The sequence below is a fragment of the Bombus terrestris genome, chromosome 13 (genome assembly GCF_910591885.1).
Source record: "Bombus terrestris chromosome 13, iyBomTerr1.2, whole genome shotgun sequence".
NCBI classification, from domain to species: domain Eukaryota; kingdom Metazoa; phylum Arthropoda; class Insecta; order Hymenoptera; family Apidae; genus Bombus; species Bombus terrestris.
The window spans coordinates 4,423,415-4,441,352 of NC_063281.1; the positions used below are offsets into that span (position 1 = coordinate 4,423,415).

Genomic DNA, 17,938 nt, shown 5'->3' on the forward strand with positions numbered 1-17,938 from the left:
ACAGTGCCGCACGGTATATCCACCTGTTGAATCCGAATACATAGTTTATCTACAGAAACGCTTCTTTCATCTAATCGATTCACACCAGCAACATAAATCATGCAGAAACGTCGAGTTTGCACGACATTGTTTGCTACGTATACAAGGAACCCAGTTTTAAATGACCTAGCTTCACCAACATTTCTGTGAGATAAAAGAAAAAATGTTACATAAATATAGGTCCGGAGACGCTTTATAGAAAAGTTGTAACAAAAATGTGAAACCTAAATGCAATAGACGAACGTTACCGTAAAAGATGAATCGATGAAGGAGGACACATTGTTAGACTTTTATCTGTGGTAACAGTGAACGCGATTGTGTATCGTACAATGTCCGACAAGAACTAATAGGGAGGATTAATGGTGCATTCACTGAACTAAAGCAAGATAAGCATGGAATTCGCAGAGTGATAAACTAAATTTCCCTACGATGTCAAGCTCGCATTCCAAACGGGGGTGGCGTTTTGAAAGGGAAACATAAATCATCGTTGTTTCTGTGTAGTAAAGTATAACAATAAAGCATTCATGGACCTATATTTACGCACCATCTTTTCTTATTTCTACTCAGAACATACTGGTGAAGACTGATCGTTTAAATTTGGAGCATCTTATATAATCTCATGGATTGTTTTTTACGCTTTTGTACATTACGAGTCAATATTGGGGATATTGAGAGGTGACAAAAAGAAACGAAAAGAATTCTCTTAATAGAGATCAGTCGTGAAAGAGAAGCGTGTTTTGTTTTCGACAAAACCTAGTATTTGAAAACGGAGACAGGTAAAATTTTAGACATCTGGATTCAAATACGTTCATCTCCACGCACATTCTTATGTCCTTTTAAATAATCTATTGCATCTTAATGTTGAATGACAAAACTACTCGTTTCAGCCAACGCTCATACCGCGTTGAGAGCACTCGTTCTCGTCCGATCACGAAAGTTAAGCAGCGCTGGGCACGGATAGTACTTGGATGGGTGACCGCCTGGGAACTCCGTGTGGTGTTGGCTTTTCTTTTTCTTTTTTTTTTATTTACTAATTTTTTTTTATTTACTAATCTACTTTACTTTAACAATCAACTTTTAATAATCTATAACCTAAGCATCGAGGAAAAAAAATGTTTTGGTATTACACGACTATTACGCCACATATTATATATCATTCTCATTTTTGCACACACTTATGTTTCTTTAACCCTTTGAGTGCTAAATACTCGTGGTCTATGCCGTCCGTACGGACGGCGCGCGTCTAGCGCTGACGATCGCTGTGGACAGAATACTTTTTCGTTAGACTGAACTCTGTTGATTGACTATTCAAAGCGCAAATCGTAATAAGTTATAGTAATTCTTTTGCACGAGATTAAATGATTCAAGAGCGTTATTTTTTAGTTATTTTTAATTATTTATTATAAACATTGAAATTTACAGTTAACTAGAATTTGGGTAATAAACTAGAAAACTAAATTTAGTAAATATAACACAAGTTAATAATTTAGTTGTGTGTGAAAAATTCAGTGCTTGAGGAAACTAAAAAAACCAGATGTAGAGTGTTTCAACCGTTCGCGGAGAGATGCGATCGCGAGATAACGCGTCAACGAGAGTCGTAAATTCTCGTTACGATTAAACAATCGACGCCACGAACTGATTGATTCCCTATTTCTATTACGAGAATAGAGGTGGTTAGGTTTGAGTGTATACGAACAACTACACTGGGTTGGTTGACAAAAGTTTAATAAAAATAACGAAACAACAAGTTCAGTCAAAGATCAACAATTAAAAACGAAAAAGATAACAGTCAAGGTTTGTTTAGCGGTTTGCTTATAACGAGACCTGTCGCACTTCGCAGCTTGAGATAGACGTTATGTGTTAGATTCGATTCAATGTGTAACGTTCGACGTGTCACAAGGAACTGATCGACTTTAGATGATTTCTTCGTCTCATTTTTAAGACGACCCCCACTATACTTAGGTCACGCCACCGTCCGCGCCTATGATCACGTATGTCTGTGATCTTGCGTGGAAAACGTAACGGACAAAATTCGACGTTTCGAGAGCTCGCTGCTTGGCAACAGCTATGCGCTCGTCGATACATTGTATATGATCCGGCGGTCAGATAAGGCGATCTGACTGCGACATTGTAGGGCCGCGAGCGACGGTTAGAAAATACAGCCCTTGGTAAGCCTCGTGGCGTAACATACAGTTTTCTTACAAGTGGTGACCACTTTAACAATAACGAGCCACTATTGGCATTTGTTTACTGCCGTAAGGAATGCATTTATATTTATTTCACACAAACGTAATAGTATTACTTCTGTGTAGGTGTTCGGAAAAATTGAAAAACCCATACATGCGTCCTTAGTCCACGCCGGGCACTTACAGAAAACGCATATATATGTCCTTAGTCCACACCGATAGCTTTCGCCAGTATTTTTCACCTATATGCGCCCACAGAACTCAGAAGGTTAAAGTGGCTACAAGAAAAACAAACAAAAGCAAACCCCAATAAATGCAACCATGTTACATTCACGCTACGAAAAAAGATACCACCAAACATCCTTCTGAACGGCACGCATATAACATAAACAAAACATGTCAAATACCTAGGACTCCACTTAGATACACAACTCACATGGAAACTGCATACTAAATCAATAATAGAAAAAACACAGAAAACAAGGAGACAAATGTATTGGCTAACAAGCCGAAAATCCAAATTAAGCATAGAAAATAAATTAAAAATATATAAAACGATCATAAAACCAATCTGGACGTACGGGATACCACTATGGGGGACAGCAGCAATGAGGCATATAAACAAAATAGGGATAATACAAAAGCTAAAATCCTTACAACACTAGTAAACGCTCCCTGGTATGTCAGAAACGAGGACATACGGAGGGACCTGGAAATCCCAACGGTCAAGGAAGCAATCAGCAGCAACGCGGAAAGATACAAGGCAAGAATAGCGACACACGCAAACCGGCTAGCAGCGGAAACGTTCAAAACCATAAACATGGAAAGAAGGCTAAAAAGGAAGCACCCAGCAGACCTCACAAGGGATATGACCTTGCAAACGCGAGGATGGTACCCCGCTGGGGGTAGCCGCCGACATGTTAATATAACTGTTAAAAAATTCTACCAAATGTCCAAATTGGACAAATTGTGAATACAAATAATACAAAAAAAAATAAATAAATAAATAAAGAAAAATAAAAAAAAGGAAAACTTATGTTTCTTTAAGTATTCTATTTTTTGGGGCATCAAAGACAAATAAGAAAACTAGTTGTTTCAGCCAACGCTCATACCGCGTTGAGAGCACTCGTTCTCGTCCGATCACGAAAGTTAAGCAGCGCTGGGCACGGATAGTACTTGGATGGGTGACCGCCTGGGAACTCCGTGTGGTGTTGGCTTTTCTTTTTCTTTCTTTCTTTTTTTTTTTTTTTTTTTTTTTTATTTACTCAATCTACTTTACTTTCTTTAACAATCAACTTTTAATAATCTATAACCTAAGCATCGAGAAAAAAAAATGTTTTGGTATTACACGACTATTACGCCACATATTATACATCATTCTCATTTTTGCACACACTTATGTTTCTTTAACCCTTTCTTTAACTCACATGGAAACAGCATACTAAATCAATAATAGACAAAATACAGACAAGGAGACAAATGCATTAGCTAACAAGTCAGAAATTCAAATTAAGCATCGAAAATAAATTAAAAATATATAAAATGATCATAAAACCAATCTAGACTTACGGAATACCACTATGGGGAAAGGCAGCAATGAGCCATATAAACAAAATAGAGACAATGCAAGCTAAAATAGTAAACGCCCCATGGTATGTTATAAATGAGGACAAAGAAATAAATGATAAAAAAAAAAAACTTTACCAATAGAACGGCGTGTTACGTCGGGCGACACTCTGCCTAGACCAGGATCCGCAGATCCTTCCTGCGTACCTCAATAGCCTCAAGTACCCTCCATAAATCCCAGGAATTTGCTAGTTAAGGTCCTTCAGACCGGACAAATATCCTTTCATTGAATTCACAATCGTAACGGAAATTTACGACTCCCGTTGACGCGTTTTCTCGCGACGTCGTCTCCCCACGATAGCCGAGTCTCATATCGGTAGTAATTTTTTAATTGTATAGTGTTAATTATATTTTAAGACTCCTTCTCAAGATTATTTTAGTTCCTTGTTCCCTAGATGTCACAATGTAAAACAAAAGAGAAGATTCAGCCAGATTCAGCTATGTTGCCCTTCGTATGTTTTCGTTGTGCTTTAGATATTACACGTGTTTGAGAGTGTATTCAGTATAACTCTCCTCCTGTCTTTCTAAGTGACGATTTGTGATCCAATAATGCCAAACAGATGCAGATAAGACTAGTAGACAAGAAATTATACAGGAAATTGTCCAAAGTACAGAAGAAATTGAACGATTTACAGAACGAGACAGATAGGCCATCTACATCACCCGACGAACGATAGAACGTTGTATCGATAGCTTATCCATCTGTTTTAAATGCTTAACATCGCTAAATCGAATTTCCTGTTACGGTTGAACACTAACCTTACCAGGCCCGGTCAAATGGCCGGTTTCAAAATTTAATTTAAATTTGTACATTCATCGTTATTTCTTTTGTTCATCTGATTTTACGTAAATTCTCATATTAACACAAATTGAGAAATTGATTAATCAAATAATATAAGAATTTACATAAAGCTAGACGAATAAAAAAGATAACAATGAATGTACAGTTTTAAATTAAATTTTGAAATCGGTCATTTGACCGGGCCTGGTAAGGTTAGTGTTAATACCTGTTAGCTCGGGGAGGGCAGGGATACGGCGCAGCACACGCTGGAGCTCTGTCCGACGTGGGAGCTGTCCCGCTACACCCTGCGGCACGTCATAGGCAAAAGATTGACGCCCTCGGCGATCATAGAAGGGATGTTGAGCGGGCCACAGGAATACGAGGCTGTCCGCCTCTTCTGCGAGCGAGTTATGCTCGCAAAGGAGCGAGCAGAAATGGAGAGAAAGAAAAACTCTCACCCTTGTAGGATAACGCGATGGAGGGAGATGGCGGTCAGGCGGCCTAGAGCCGCTTCATCGCCGTCCCAACGGACCACAACTAGAAGGGGGGATAGCGCTAGGGGCAATGCCCCCCCCCCCCACCCTAACGCCAAATTCAACAGTCAGGGAATTGTTAGGACTGGCTGGAACAAGAGGACGCGGGAAGGGGGTACAACAGAAGATAATTCATAAGAGGTTCCTAGAGCACTCCTGTCATACGCGTAGGATGGTCATCGTGGAGTTTTAGTAGGTAAGAGTCCGACACTACTCTGCTGTTACCCATTATTAGCAGCAGCGGAGTGTCCATGAGGATTTCTCCACGTGCAAAAAAAGGCTACCTGTGAGCTAATGAACTAATGAGCTTGCACGGCAGGTTAGTCTTATCCAATGAATTTGCACGAATAGCAAAACAAGTAGGAACATAGCTTGTGGGCAAACTAATAATATCAACATTGGGGAAAATAGTGACACGGTTAACAACAATATTTATTTGTAACATTATAACAGAAGAAGAGAATATTCCACCGGAAAACCAGACGATCCACCATCAAATCCAAATGTTGAGTGAGGAAATTCTGCAGATGGAAGATTGATCTTCATCTCATCATTAAAATCAAGATGCAATTACTGGACAGCTAATAGAATCTTCAGGAAAATTAAAGATGACTTATTGGCAAAATATTCCAAATCAAAAGACACGTGTATGTTGTATAATCAACAATTAGTCACATCAATTCTCATAACGATAGACTCAGGCCTTTTAATGTTAACGAATGTCAAATAGAAAAACTAATTCTCGTTCAAAGATTAAGTGATGCCGCTAAATTAGTAATACAAATTCACCACAATGAACGTAACTCTAGAAAAGCCTTTATACTCCCAGGAATTAGCAAGCAAATAAATGTTGTGAAGCTTAATATTAATTAGAAGAATTTTTATTTGGAGCTAGTCAGACAAAACAAAAGAAGCCAAGGCAATAGAAAAATTATCCTAAAATGTAAAGAATCAACCAGCAACAAAGCTACTTAGCCAAACGTTAAACAGAATGTAAACTACGAAAGCTTGCTGGTGAGAAGGCCGTTTACCAGTCAGACAGCGTCATCAAACAACCGAGGCCAGAGTAGTTCCCGGATATTATTCAGACCGACAGGCAACAATACTACCCAAAGGGACAGAGTGATCGAGAGTCCAAGTCCAAGAGCGAAACCAAATAAACGTACCTATATCTGCCAGATTAAAATACTTCTTGTCGGACTGGCAAGAAATAACTTGAGACAAGCTTGTCTTGAATTGTGTTCGAGGTTACAGAATAATATTTCTTTCGAAGGAAGTCCAGGAACATCCTCCGAAAGTGAATCTTAAATCAAACGCGGAAATTAGTAATCGCGAAAAGGCTATTAAATTGTTACTAACAAAAGATGCGAACATTAAAATTTAGTCAAGTAGTTTAGTCAAACTTTTAGGTTTTCTGGTAAAGTAGACCGCAGCTGATCGCAGTTGAAATTTACACTTTTTAAAACGAGAATGTTTGGGGTGACTGTATAAGCACAAACTATTCTTTAGACAATTTCGGATATTTCTTGAAATTAATAAGGAAGACAAAACATTTTGGAGGAGTTGAAGGAGATAAACAAAATCGTTAAATTTTAGGTTTCTGTCAAATATTAAAAGCAAACACATATATAATATTATGGTAGATAATTTATTCATTAATGTAATATTAATTGCTTGATATTAGTCATATATACATGTAAACTCCATAGAGAGTTCAAGGGTGATAGGGACTTTCTCTGTTTCATGGACATCACGACTTTCTTTATTTCACGGATAAAACGACTTTCTTTGTTTTACGGATAGCCATTTTGAAAGACGCTTATTTCCCAAACGGACGGAGAGAGAGCAACATCAGAGATAGACATGACCATAGAAGAAAGAGTAGTTATTTAAAACATTGAAGATTGACGGAGAAAGATCGGTAGCTCAGGACGTTGAAAATCGATTCTCGATTTTCAGGTAAACACTGCTCAAAACTTGTTATTTACTGTTTACTGTTATTAATTGGTCGCTGTTTATTTAATTATTACTGTTATTAATTGTTGTTAATTATTAATTGTTATTTACTCCTGCATTTCATTTAAGTATTTTCACAATAAACTTATCAGACTAATCTTATCAGACTTAATCTCAAAACTTATCAATAAACTTATTATCAGACTTTAGAATCGATCCCCTGAATTATCACGTGATTAACGATCTTACATATATATATATATATATATATATATATATATGTAAGGGTTGGCGTTATGATTAGGATTAGGGGTGTTCAATGAATCTTCATTGGAATTAGCCATCGGTGCGGTGCAACAAAGGTACAGTTTATTAATACAAGTAAAGGTATTACAGCGTCGGTTATCACAGTGTTTAGATACTCGCGGCACTAATGACAGTGGTCTCAGGTTCGATAACGAATCCGCGGTCAACGGGATGCCGAACTTTACCCTTTTTTAGGGTCTAAGTTATACTCAATGTTAATGCAAGGAGCAATCACTACGTATAAGAATGACAGTTCAATCGTTGATGAGATCGTACAAGAAAGTGATTCTCCGTCACGATGACGCTGTCGAGGAAAACTATGGGTGTGTCTAAGGGCACGAGATCATCGGATTCGCAAAGAAAAGTCTTCGTTCGAAGGGTGAAGGAAATTGACATTACTACTAATTGGTCAATTCCCACGTTGGTGGTTAGAGAAGGATGTTAGCCGTCCTTGGGGAAAGTTGCTAGTGGGAAGCGTCGTTCGTGGAAGAATAGATTTCTCTTATCTTCCCGTAGTTGGGACACAGGCTATTTGTCTATTTGAAGGACTTTGTATAATTGAAACTTAATATTCGTAACGGGTCCTCGGCCAGCTAAACATATACTCTGAAGATGCGTTGACATCTGTCAATCATCTTACCCGAAGGACAAAGTCTGCGTGTGGCGAGCCACGGGGCAGAAAGCATTGAAATGTTTACTGTCGTGCACCGTCCCAACTATTTCTTTTAAGGAGAGTTACTTCCTGCCTTTGTTAGACAAAACGTTCATCCCTTGACCACGGCTACGTTCGGCGACTGGTTGTCGCCTCGAGCCCGAGTTCACTATCATAAATCTTAAATAATACAGTCAAATCGAATGACAATTTCTTAATACGGCTATGGTAGAATCTAGATTACAGTACTAAGGGGTCTTCCCCACGTTCCAAAGGGAAGGTTCCGGTGTTCTTTCATCTCCGACACGGCCATTCTGACTATCACACGTCCTCGGGTGTGACTAAAATATTGAGTTTTCTAACAATATGCTCGATACGATTAACATTATTTACAATTTGACTAAATGTTCGAATAAGCTAAGGGTCCAGTGTAACAACAAAATTCTGTTCGGAGGTTTGACAGTAAAGAAATAAAAGAGAATGAAAATTGGTAGCGTTATGATTAGTATTCAAGGTGATAATTGCATCCTGTGGGTTATCAGTCGGATCGTAACGGCATGATGGACCATTCTCGATTTCGTACCAAAATGAATCTCGGTTTTCTAGATCGTATGAGCACATAGAGCTTCGTTCCACCGTCTCACTGAGCTAAATCACATTACCGCTCCGAGACACAAGTGAAATGCCTCACAGGGTCTCACTGAGCTATATCACATTACCGTTCCGAAACGCAAGCGAACTCACTCTGCCGGGTGTTATTGGCATAGTGCTGCTAATCTTCCGAGATCGGAGTACTCATATCGTCGTGGTCACTATTATTGTCATCACTACAGACATCCAACTCAGCAGGAATGCGACCATCTGGCATTTTCCTCGATCTGTCCTGACTGTACTTGTACGATCGCTTACCGTCTAATGTCTTTAAGATATACCTTGTCTCCTTCCAAAACTTCTGCTATTACAAATGGACCTCTAAATTTTGGATCTAATTTGGTTTGGTTTCTTTCCTCATTTTTGCGTAATACAAAATCGCCGAGATTAAACCTAATCACTTTAGCTTTAGCTTTGTCGAATCTATTTTTATCGTGTACCGCATTCGTTTCTATTTCTTTTATCGCCTGTCGTCTTACATTGGAGATATCGATTTCTTTTTCTTCGATGTTACTGGGTAGCAACAGGTCATAAGGTCTTGCTGTTCTACCTATTAGTAGTTCTAATGAGCTCGAATTTGTCACGCGGTTGGTAGTGCAATTCAAAGCCAACTGTATTTCCCCGATCGCGTCTTGCCATGGCCGCCCGGTCGTCTCTACTATTGTAAACATATTTTTTAATGTGTCCATAACACGCTCTACCTGTCCATTGGCTCTACTAGCACCGAGTCGCTATCAAGTGAACTTTTTTTTGCTTTCAGTGAACAATCTGTTTGCTTTCACAGAACTCTTGGAATTCTTTACCTGCAAAACATCTTCCTTGATCCGCTATTATCCGGCAGGGACTGCCGATTAACAATATAGCGGGCTTAAGTGCTTCGATGGTGTTAAGGGAATCTATCTTACGGGTATGACGCAGGTATACGAATTTCGTAAAGGCATCTACCAAAACAATGACGTATTCTTTGGAGTCATTTTTGTCGCTTAGCTTGCCCGTTATGTCCACGTGCACTGTATGCCACGGTATGCTGGTCTTGGATATAGGATGTAGTTCGGCTTGTATCTTATCCGAACTTGCCTTCGAAACTCGACAAGCATGACAGTTCTCTACGAATTTGCGAACGTACTTCGCCATTTCTTCGAACCAGTAATACTCGTACAGTTTCCCGAGCGTCTTATCCCAACCCAAGTGCATAATTGACTGATGCACATGGTTAATAACGGACCATCTAAAGCCTCTCGGGACAACGGGCAAGCAGAGGGTTCTGCCCCTCCGCTGCACTTTGCGGTAAAGGGTACCTGAACGCAACTCATAGGTATTCGCGATATCTTCCGCGAACTCGTCGTTTCGTAGTTTGCGGTTCGTTGTCGTTTGGTGGTTTCTATAATTTGTGGGTCGCGACGTTGTTCGGCTAGTAGTTAGTCTTCCGATATTTCGGCCAGATTGATTTCTTTCTCCGCGATTTTATCAATTTTACGGTGATCTAAGTCTACGAAGTTTCGCGAGAAGAAATCTACGTGGGCCATCCTCTTACCTTCTCGATACATAATGTCAAAGGTGAAAGTCTGTAAGTAAACCCACCACCTTTGGGCCCTGTCATTTAAATGTAATTTATTACTCAACGCTTTCAACGAGTTGCAATCCGTAACGACAAGAAATTCCCGTCCATGTAAGTAATGACGGAAATGCTTGACGGCGTTTACGACTGCCAACGTCTCTAGTTCGTAGGAGTGATATCTAGATTCCGCGGGGGTAGTTCTTTTACTGTAGTACTCTATTACTCTATTTTTATCTTCGACTTTATGCATCAAAATCGCCCCGTAACCCTCCGAGCTAGCGTCAGTGTGTAGTTCTATCGGGTAATTGGGATCGAATATCATTAGCACCGGCGCGTCGGTCAGGATAGAAACTACCTGTTGTCTTATTTTCTCGTGCCTGTCTGTCCACGTCATATTTCTGTTACCTGAGGTGAGCGCATACAGGGGTTTCATCATCTGTGAGTATTTAGGGACGAACTTACGGAAGTACGAAGCTAACCCGATGAACTGCCTGAGCTGTGTGACGGTTGTTGGCGCAGGTAAGGAACTTAAGGCGTGTATTTTACCCGGGTTGGGACGAACTTCTCCGTTATGGATTACATACCCCAAATAGAGTACCGATGTCTTCAGAAAAGAACATTTCGCGAAATTGAAGGAAAATCCGGCTTTCACAAGGGCATCTAACACGGTGTTCAATCTTTCTAAAGCTTGATCTATCGAATCGGCAATAATTAGGACTTCATCTAAATAAACAACGACGTATGAATACTCGAGGTCGCTTAAGGCGTTAAAAATGGCCCTCTGGAAAACGGACAGTGCGTTTTTCAATCCGAACGGCATCGTTACATACTCATATTGTCCGTCGGGTGTAACGAACGCTGTATACTCTGTCGAATTGGGATGTATGGGAATTTGATGGAACCTGCTGGCCATATCCAGGCTAATAAAGTATCTCGCCTTCTGCAATCTCGCGATTTCATCCGTGATAAGGGGTAGAGGATACCGATCCGCGACCGTATTTTTATTTAGCGCTCGAAAATCTACGCACAGTCTATCGGAGCCGTCCTTTTTCTTCACGAGCAACATAGGGCTCGCGAATGGTGAACTACTAGGCCTTATGATTTTTGCTCTAATTAGTTCGCTGATTCTATCTCGCACGGTTCTCCGCTCTTCCTCGCTAAGTCTATAAGGGCTTCTTTGAACGGTGACGTTAGGGTCGATTAGCCGTATTTCTAACTGGCCTGTGTTTACGCGGGTACGTGGGAAGCCCGTAATAAATGAATTTTTGAACTTTTCGAGAATAGAAATCAATCGACCTTTATCGTCGCCAAGTACCTCGGTGTCTACTTCATTAAGATCGATCTCATTTTCGGCGGCCTTATTACAGGCATTGACTATCTTCCGTTTGCAAATATCGAGGCCAATGCGCGTGATATGTACGTCGAAGACTTGGCTTAGAATTTCGCGACCAATCATGATATCGTATTTTAAATAACTATCAGGGAGGACGTGAAAAGCTATCTCCAACGTAAAACCGTTGATACATACAGTGGACAAAATCTGAGACGTACTCTTAACACATGTATTTCCTATCCCTCGCATTACTACTATATCGGTCGTTCTTTTGCCGGAAAATTTCGAGGCTGCGGATTCCTTAATTAATGAGCATTCGGTTCCAGAATCGAAGCAAAATGGGAACGACTCACCCTGGTGACTTAATTTACCGGTTGGGGCCTCCACCACGCGGCAGTCGACTCGACGTTCCTTGATGTGACCGCCTTTTCTCTCCTGCCGTAACGGACAATCAGGTACGATATGGCCCTCCGCACGGCACTTGAAGCAAAACACCTTGGACGATGTGGCTGGTCGGCTCTCTTCCGGGCGTTGTGTCTTCTTCTGCTTTTCGATCCGCATCCTCTTGCGGCACTCCGTCGCCTTATGCCCGACGGCTCCACAGTGGTAACACCTTGTCCGGGAGTTTGATGTCTTGTTCAGTTCAGCTTCAGGTTTCGCCGATGGGTCATTTGACAAGGATACCGACCTCTTCCTCGCGTGAGGAAGAGCTCTCATTTCCTGATGAAATTGATCCCGTGCCCGGATGTCATGCGCGAGTGCTATCCGTTCAACACGCTGGTCATATGAAGTCTGTCGAAGAAGGACGGCAGCGTTAATTGCTTCGGCGATGGATAGACCTTCCCATCTCGCCGACAGGAGGGAGCGAAGACGATTGCCGAAAGTTGCCGTGGGTTCGTCCTTCTGGGGTGGTTCATTGAACATCCTCATCAGCGCTGAGGTTGCCGTCTCCTTGCCACCATAATGCGAGAGAAAATCTTCCGTAAATTTTTCCCAAGTAAGGCCACGAACCGGGACTCGTGTAAGCCACTGTGCTGCGGTACCCTTCAGAGCACCACTTATGGCGAAATATAACTCGCGGCTTTGGGGATCGTTGTCCATAAGCACACTAGCTGTCGCGCACCACGCAAATGGGTCGGCGCCCGCTATTTTGGGGTTAAAAAGCGGTAGCGACAAATTTTCGGATTCCACACTCGGTTTTCGCACTAGCGTCTGAACTACGTCATGCGTGATGGTCATATGCTGTTGCATCGTTGTTAACAAAGACTCGAATCCCACTTCTGATGTCGGGTTGGCGTTATGATTAGGATTAGGGGTGTTCAATGAATCTTCATTGGAATTAGCCATCGGTGCGGTGCAACAAAGGTACAATTTATTAACACAAGTAGAGGTATATAGCGTCGGTAGTTATCACAGTATTTAGATACTCGCGGCACTAATGACAGTGGTCTCACGTTCGATAACGAATCCGCGGTCAACGGGATGCCGAACTTTACCCTTTTTTAGCGTCTAAGTTATACTCAATGTTAATGCAAGGAGCAATCACTACGTATAAAAATGACAGTTCAATCGTTGATGAGATTGTACAAGAGAGTGGCTCTCCGTCACGGTGACGCTGTCGAGGAAATCTATGCTGGGTGTGTCTAAGGGCACGAGATCATCGGATTCGCAGAGGAAAGTCTTCGTTCGAAGGGTGAGGGAAATTGACGTTACTGTTAATTGGTCAATTTTCATGTTGGTGGTTAGAGAAGGATGTTAGCCGTCCTTGGGGAAAGTTGCTAGTGGGAAGCGTCGTTCATGGAAGGATAGATTTCTTTTATCTTCCCGTAGTTGGGACAAAGACTATTTGTCTGTTTGAAGGACTTTATATAACCCAAACTTAAGATTTATAACGGGTCCTCGGCCAGCTAAACATATACTGTGAAGATGCGTTGACATCTGGCAATCATCTTACCCGAAGGACAAAGTCTGCGTGTAGCGAACCGCGGGGTAGAAACCATTGAAATGTTTACTGTCATGCACCGTCCCAACTATTTCTTTTAAGGAGAGCTATAGAGTTACTTCCTGCCTTTCTTAGACAAAACGTTTATCCCTTGACCGCGGCTACGTTCGGCGACTGGTTGTCGCCTGGAGCCCGAGCTCACTATCATAAATCTCAAATAAATTCAGTCAGATCGAATGACAACTATTTCTCAATACTTCTATGGTGGAATCTGGATTACAGTATTGAGGGATCTTCCCAAAGTTCCAAAGAGAAGGTTCCGGTGTTCTTTCATCTCCGACATATATATATGTCGGATTGAAGTCAGGATTATAGAGATGGGCGTTTAATGAATTTTCATTAGAATTAGCCATTGTCGTGATACAACGGAGAGTTTATTAGCACGGACTTATTAACAAGATTAAGCACTCGTAGCACTAGTGATAATGACCTTAGGTTCGAAACGAATCCGCGGTGACGGGATGGTAAACGTATGTTCTCGCACAGTTCAAGTCTAACTCTTTGTTAACTAGATGTGAGGTATTCACTGGTTGTAAGGTGGCACTGTCATTCGTCGATGAGATCGTACGAAAGAATGACTCTCCGTCTCGACGATGTCGTCGAGGAAAACTATATTGGGTGGGTCTAAGGATATGAGATCCTCGGATTCGTCAACGAAAGCTTTCGTTCCAAAGGTGAGGGAAATTAGCGCTGTTGCTAATTGGTCGATCTCCATATCGGCGTTTTGAAAAAGATGCTGGCCGCCCTTGAGGGGTGGTTGTTGACGGGGGACAACGTTCGTGGAAGATAGGTTTCTCCTATCTTCCCGTAATTGCAACAAAGACTACTTGACGGACTTCGCTTGACTAAATCTTAAGATCTATAGCGGGTCCTCACGTTAGCTAAACATACACCACAAAGGCATGCCGACACCTGGCGATCATCTTACCCGGAGGACAAAATCTGCGTGTGGCGGGCCGCAGGATAGAAACTATTGAAGTATTTACTGCCACGTATCGCTACGACTATTTCTTTTAAGGAGAGGTATAGAGTTACTCTGTGCCTTTGTTAGATAAAACGTTCATTCCTTTGACCGCGGCCACGTTCGACGACTGATTGTCGCCTCGAGCACAAGCTCATGATCATAAATCTCGAATAATCGGAGCGGCATTTGTTTAATCTAAGTTACAGAGTTGCGGTATTCCCGCGAATCCAAGGAGGAGTTCCGGTGTTCTTTCATCTCCGACATATATATATATATATTTTGTTTAAAAGTCAAGGTTTAAGAAGCTGAAAATATTTATTGTTAATAATTATACTAATTATTAAATTTGTGGAGGATAGGTTGGAATGAAGTATTAGATAGTAACGAAGCAGATTACTTGTAACCGATCGTCACGTATATTTAAAAGTAATAAATAAATACGCTTCGTACAAAGTCCTTGAGATGTGGACGAGAGTATGGGACCGGGATAGCAGGCCTCCCCAAACGACCTAGGAACCGCCGAGGAGGACGCGAGGGATCAGTGGCGATCCCAGCTGATCAACGAGGGAGGCGAACATCGAAGCGCGGAAGCGATCCTCCCAAACTGGGAGACATGGAGAAGCCGCAGCGGCCTCCCGCTCATCTACAGGATGACCCAGGTGCTCACGGGACACGGCGTGTTCGGCGAGTACCTGGGGAACATCGGACGGGAGACAACAGATATCTGTGGGTAACGAGTTATGCTCGCAAAGGAGCGAGCAGAAAGGAGGAGAAAGAAAAACTCTCACCCTTGTAGGATAACGCGATGGAGGGAGATGGCGTTTAGGCGACTTAGAGTCGCTTCATCGCCGTCTTAACGGACAACGACTAGAAGGGGAAATAGCGCAATGCCCGCCCTCCCTAACGCCAAATTTAACAGTCAGGGAATTATTAGGACTGGCTCGAACAAGAGGACGCGAGAAGGGGGTGCAACAGAAGATAATTCATAAGAGGTTGCTAGAGCACTCCTGTCGTACGCATAGGATGGTCATCGTGGAGTTTTAGTCGGTAAGAGTCCGACACTACTCTGTTGTTACCGATTATTAGCAGCAGCGAAGTGTCCATAAGGATTTCTCCACGTACAAAAGAAGAAAAGGTAACATTAGTGATCGGTTGTGATCGTAATTCGTAATTCGACATATAACGTAAATTTAAGATGTTCTCTGCACATGACTTAACTATATATATGTCGGAGATGAAAGAACACCGGAACCTTCCCTTTGGAAATTTTGGAAGATCCCTTAGTACTGTAATCCAGATTTCACCATAGCCGTACTAAGAAACTGTTGTCATTCGATCCGACTGTACTTATTCGAGATTTATGATAGTGAGCTCGGGCTCGAGGCGACAAACAGTCGCCGAACGTAGTCGCGGTCAAGGGATGAACGTTTTGTCTAACAAAGGCATGAAGTAATTCTATAGCTCTCCTTAAAAGAGATACTTGGGACGGGGCGCGACGGTAAACGTTTCAATGGTTTCTGCCCCGTGGCTCGCCACGCGCAGACTTTGTCCTTCGGGTAAGATGATTGCCAGATGTCAACGCATCTTCATAGTATATGTTTAGCTGCGCGAGGACCCGCTACGAATATTAAGTTTCAATTATACAAAGTCTTGCAAATAGACAAATAGCCTGTGCCCCAACTACGGGAAGATAAGAGAAATCTATCCTTCCACGAACGCTTCCCACTGGCAACTTTTCCCAAGGACAGCTAACATCCTTCTCTAATCACCAACATGGAAATTGACCAATTAACAGTAACGTCAATTTCCCTCACCCTTCGAACGAAGACTTTCCTCTGCGAATCCGATGATCTCGTGCCCTTAGGCACACCCATCATAGTTTTATTCGACAGCGTCACCGTGACAGAGAGGTACTCTCTTGTACGATCTCATCAACGATTGAATTGTCATCCTTATACGTGATGATTGCTCCTTGCATTAACATTGAGTGCAACTTAGACGTTGCAGAAGAGTAGAGTTCGTCATCCCGTTGACCGCGGGTTCGTTGTTGGGCCTAGGATCATTATCTTTAGCTTCTCGAGTATCTAATTATCGCATGCGTCAAATTCTATCATGGTCATATTTGCACTAGTAAGTGTCTTCTCTATTGCGTAATGATCACGTCTAGTGCCAGTGGGGATTCGTTTCACGCTCTTAACCCTAACTCTAATCTTAACGCAAACCCGACATATATATGTCGGAGATGAAAGGACACTGAAGTCTTCGTAACTTTGGGAAAATCCCTTAACATTATAATCTAGATTCCAATCATAACCGTAATTAAGCAATTGTCGTCATTCAACCCTTTGTATTTGTTCGAGAATTGTGATAATGAGCTTAGGCTCGAGGCGACAACCAATCGCCGAACATAGCGACGGTCACGGGATGAACAATTTGTCGAACGAAGGTATGGAGTAATGGTATAGCTCTTCTTAAAAAGAAATAGTTGTAGCGGCACGCGACAGTAAACATTCCAACGGCTTCTGTCCCGTGGCTCGCCACACAGACCTTATTCTTTGGGCAAGATGATTATAAGATGTCGATGCATCTCCACAGTACATGTTCAACTAGCCTGAGGACCCGTTATAAGTCTTGGGATTTAGTTAACTAAGGTACTTCAAACGGACAAACAGTCTTTTCCCTAACAGTTCCTAAATCTACCACCTACTACGGAAAGATACGGGAAATCCGCTTTTCTCACGAACGACGCTTCCCGCTAGCAATTTTCTCTTAAGGGCGGTTAGCATCCTTCTTCAACCACCAACATAGAAATTAACCAATTAACAGGAACGTCCATTTCTCTCACTTCCTGAACGAAGACTTTCCTCGACGAATCCGATTATCTTGTCACGTAAAGTTAAGACTTAGGTTTTAAAGACAAGAAAGTTGAGCCGTAACACAACTACTATCTTTATTTTCTATCGAACTTTATTGAATAGCACAGTTTACAAATAATGCGAATATCGGTAATTTCGACGTCCAACATGCCGTATGTATATTACAATGTGAAGTTGCCGTTATGTTAATTTCTGAATTGTTTATTAGTATGCGTGCGTAGAAAGTACAGACAGCCAAGAAATTTCTTCCTGGATGGCAAATTTTAGACGTTCATGAAGAATATGATTTTGTTTTACTTCTGATGGATATTGTCGCACTATAAATACCTTAACTAAAAGCCAATATTTTTTCCAAATATTTACTTCGAATTCATTTTCTTTGATATCGAACCTATTCGCCTCACTCTTTCATTAGGTCACTATAGTATAATATTCAAATCTATGAGATTTGAATCTATAAGAATCTAGAGATTCG

The 17,938-nt window shown here is 41.6% G+C and overlaps 2 non-coding genes across 2 annotated transcripts; both read left to right on the forward strand.

Moving 5' to 3' along the window:
* The first annotated feature begins 925 nt into the window (after positions 1-925).
* On the forward strand, positions 926-1,044 carry LOC125386253. The gene has a single exon (XR_007226228.1). It is a non-coding gene; the product is annotated as a 5S ribosomal RNA (ribosomal RNA).
* Positions 1,045-3,323: 2,279 nt separating this feature from the next.
* Positions 3,324-3,442, forward strand: LOC125386254. The gene has a single exon (XR_007226229.1). It is a non-coding gene; the product is annotated as a 5S ribosomal RNA (ribosomal RNA).
* Positions 3,443-17,938: the final 14,496 nt, after the last annotated feature.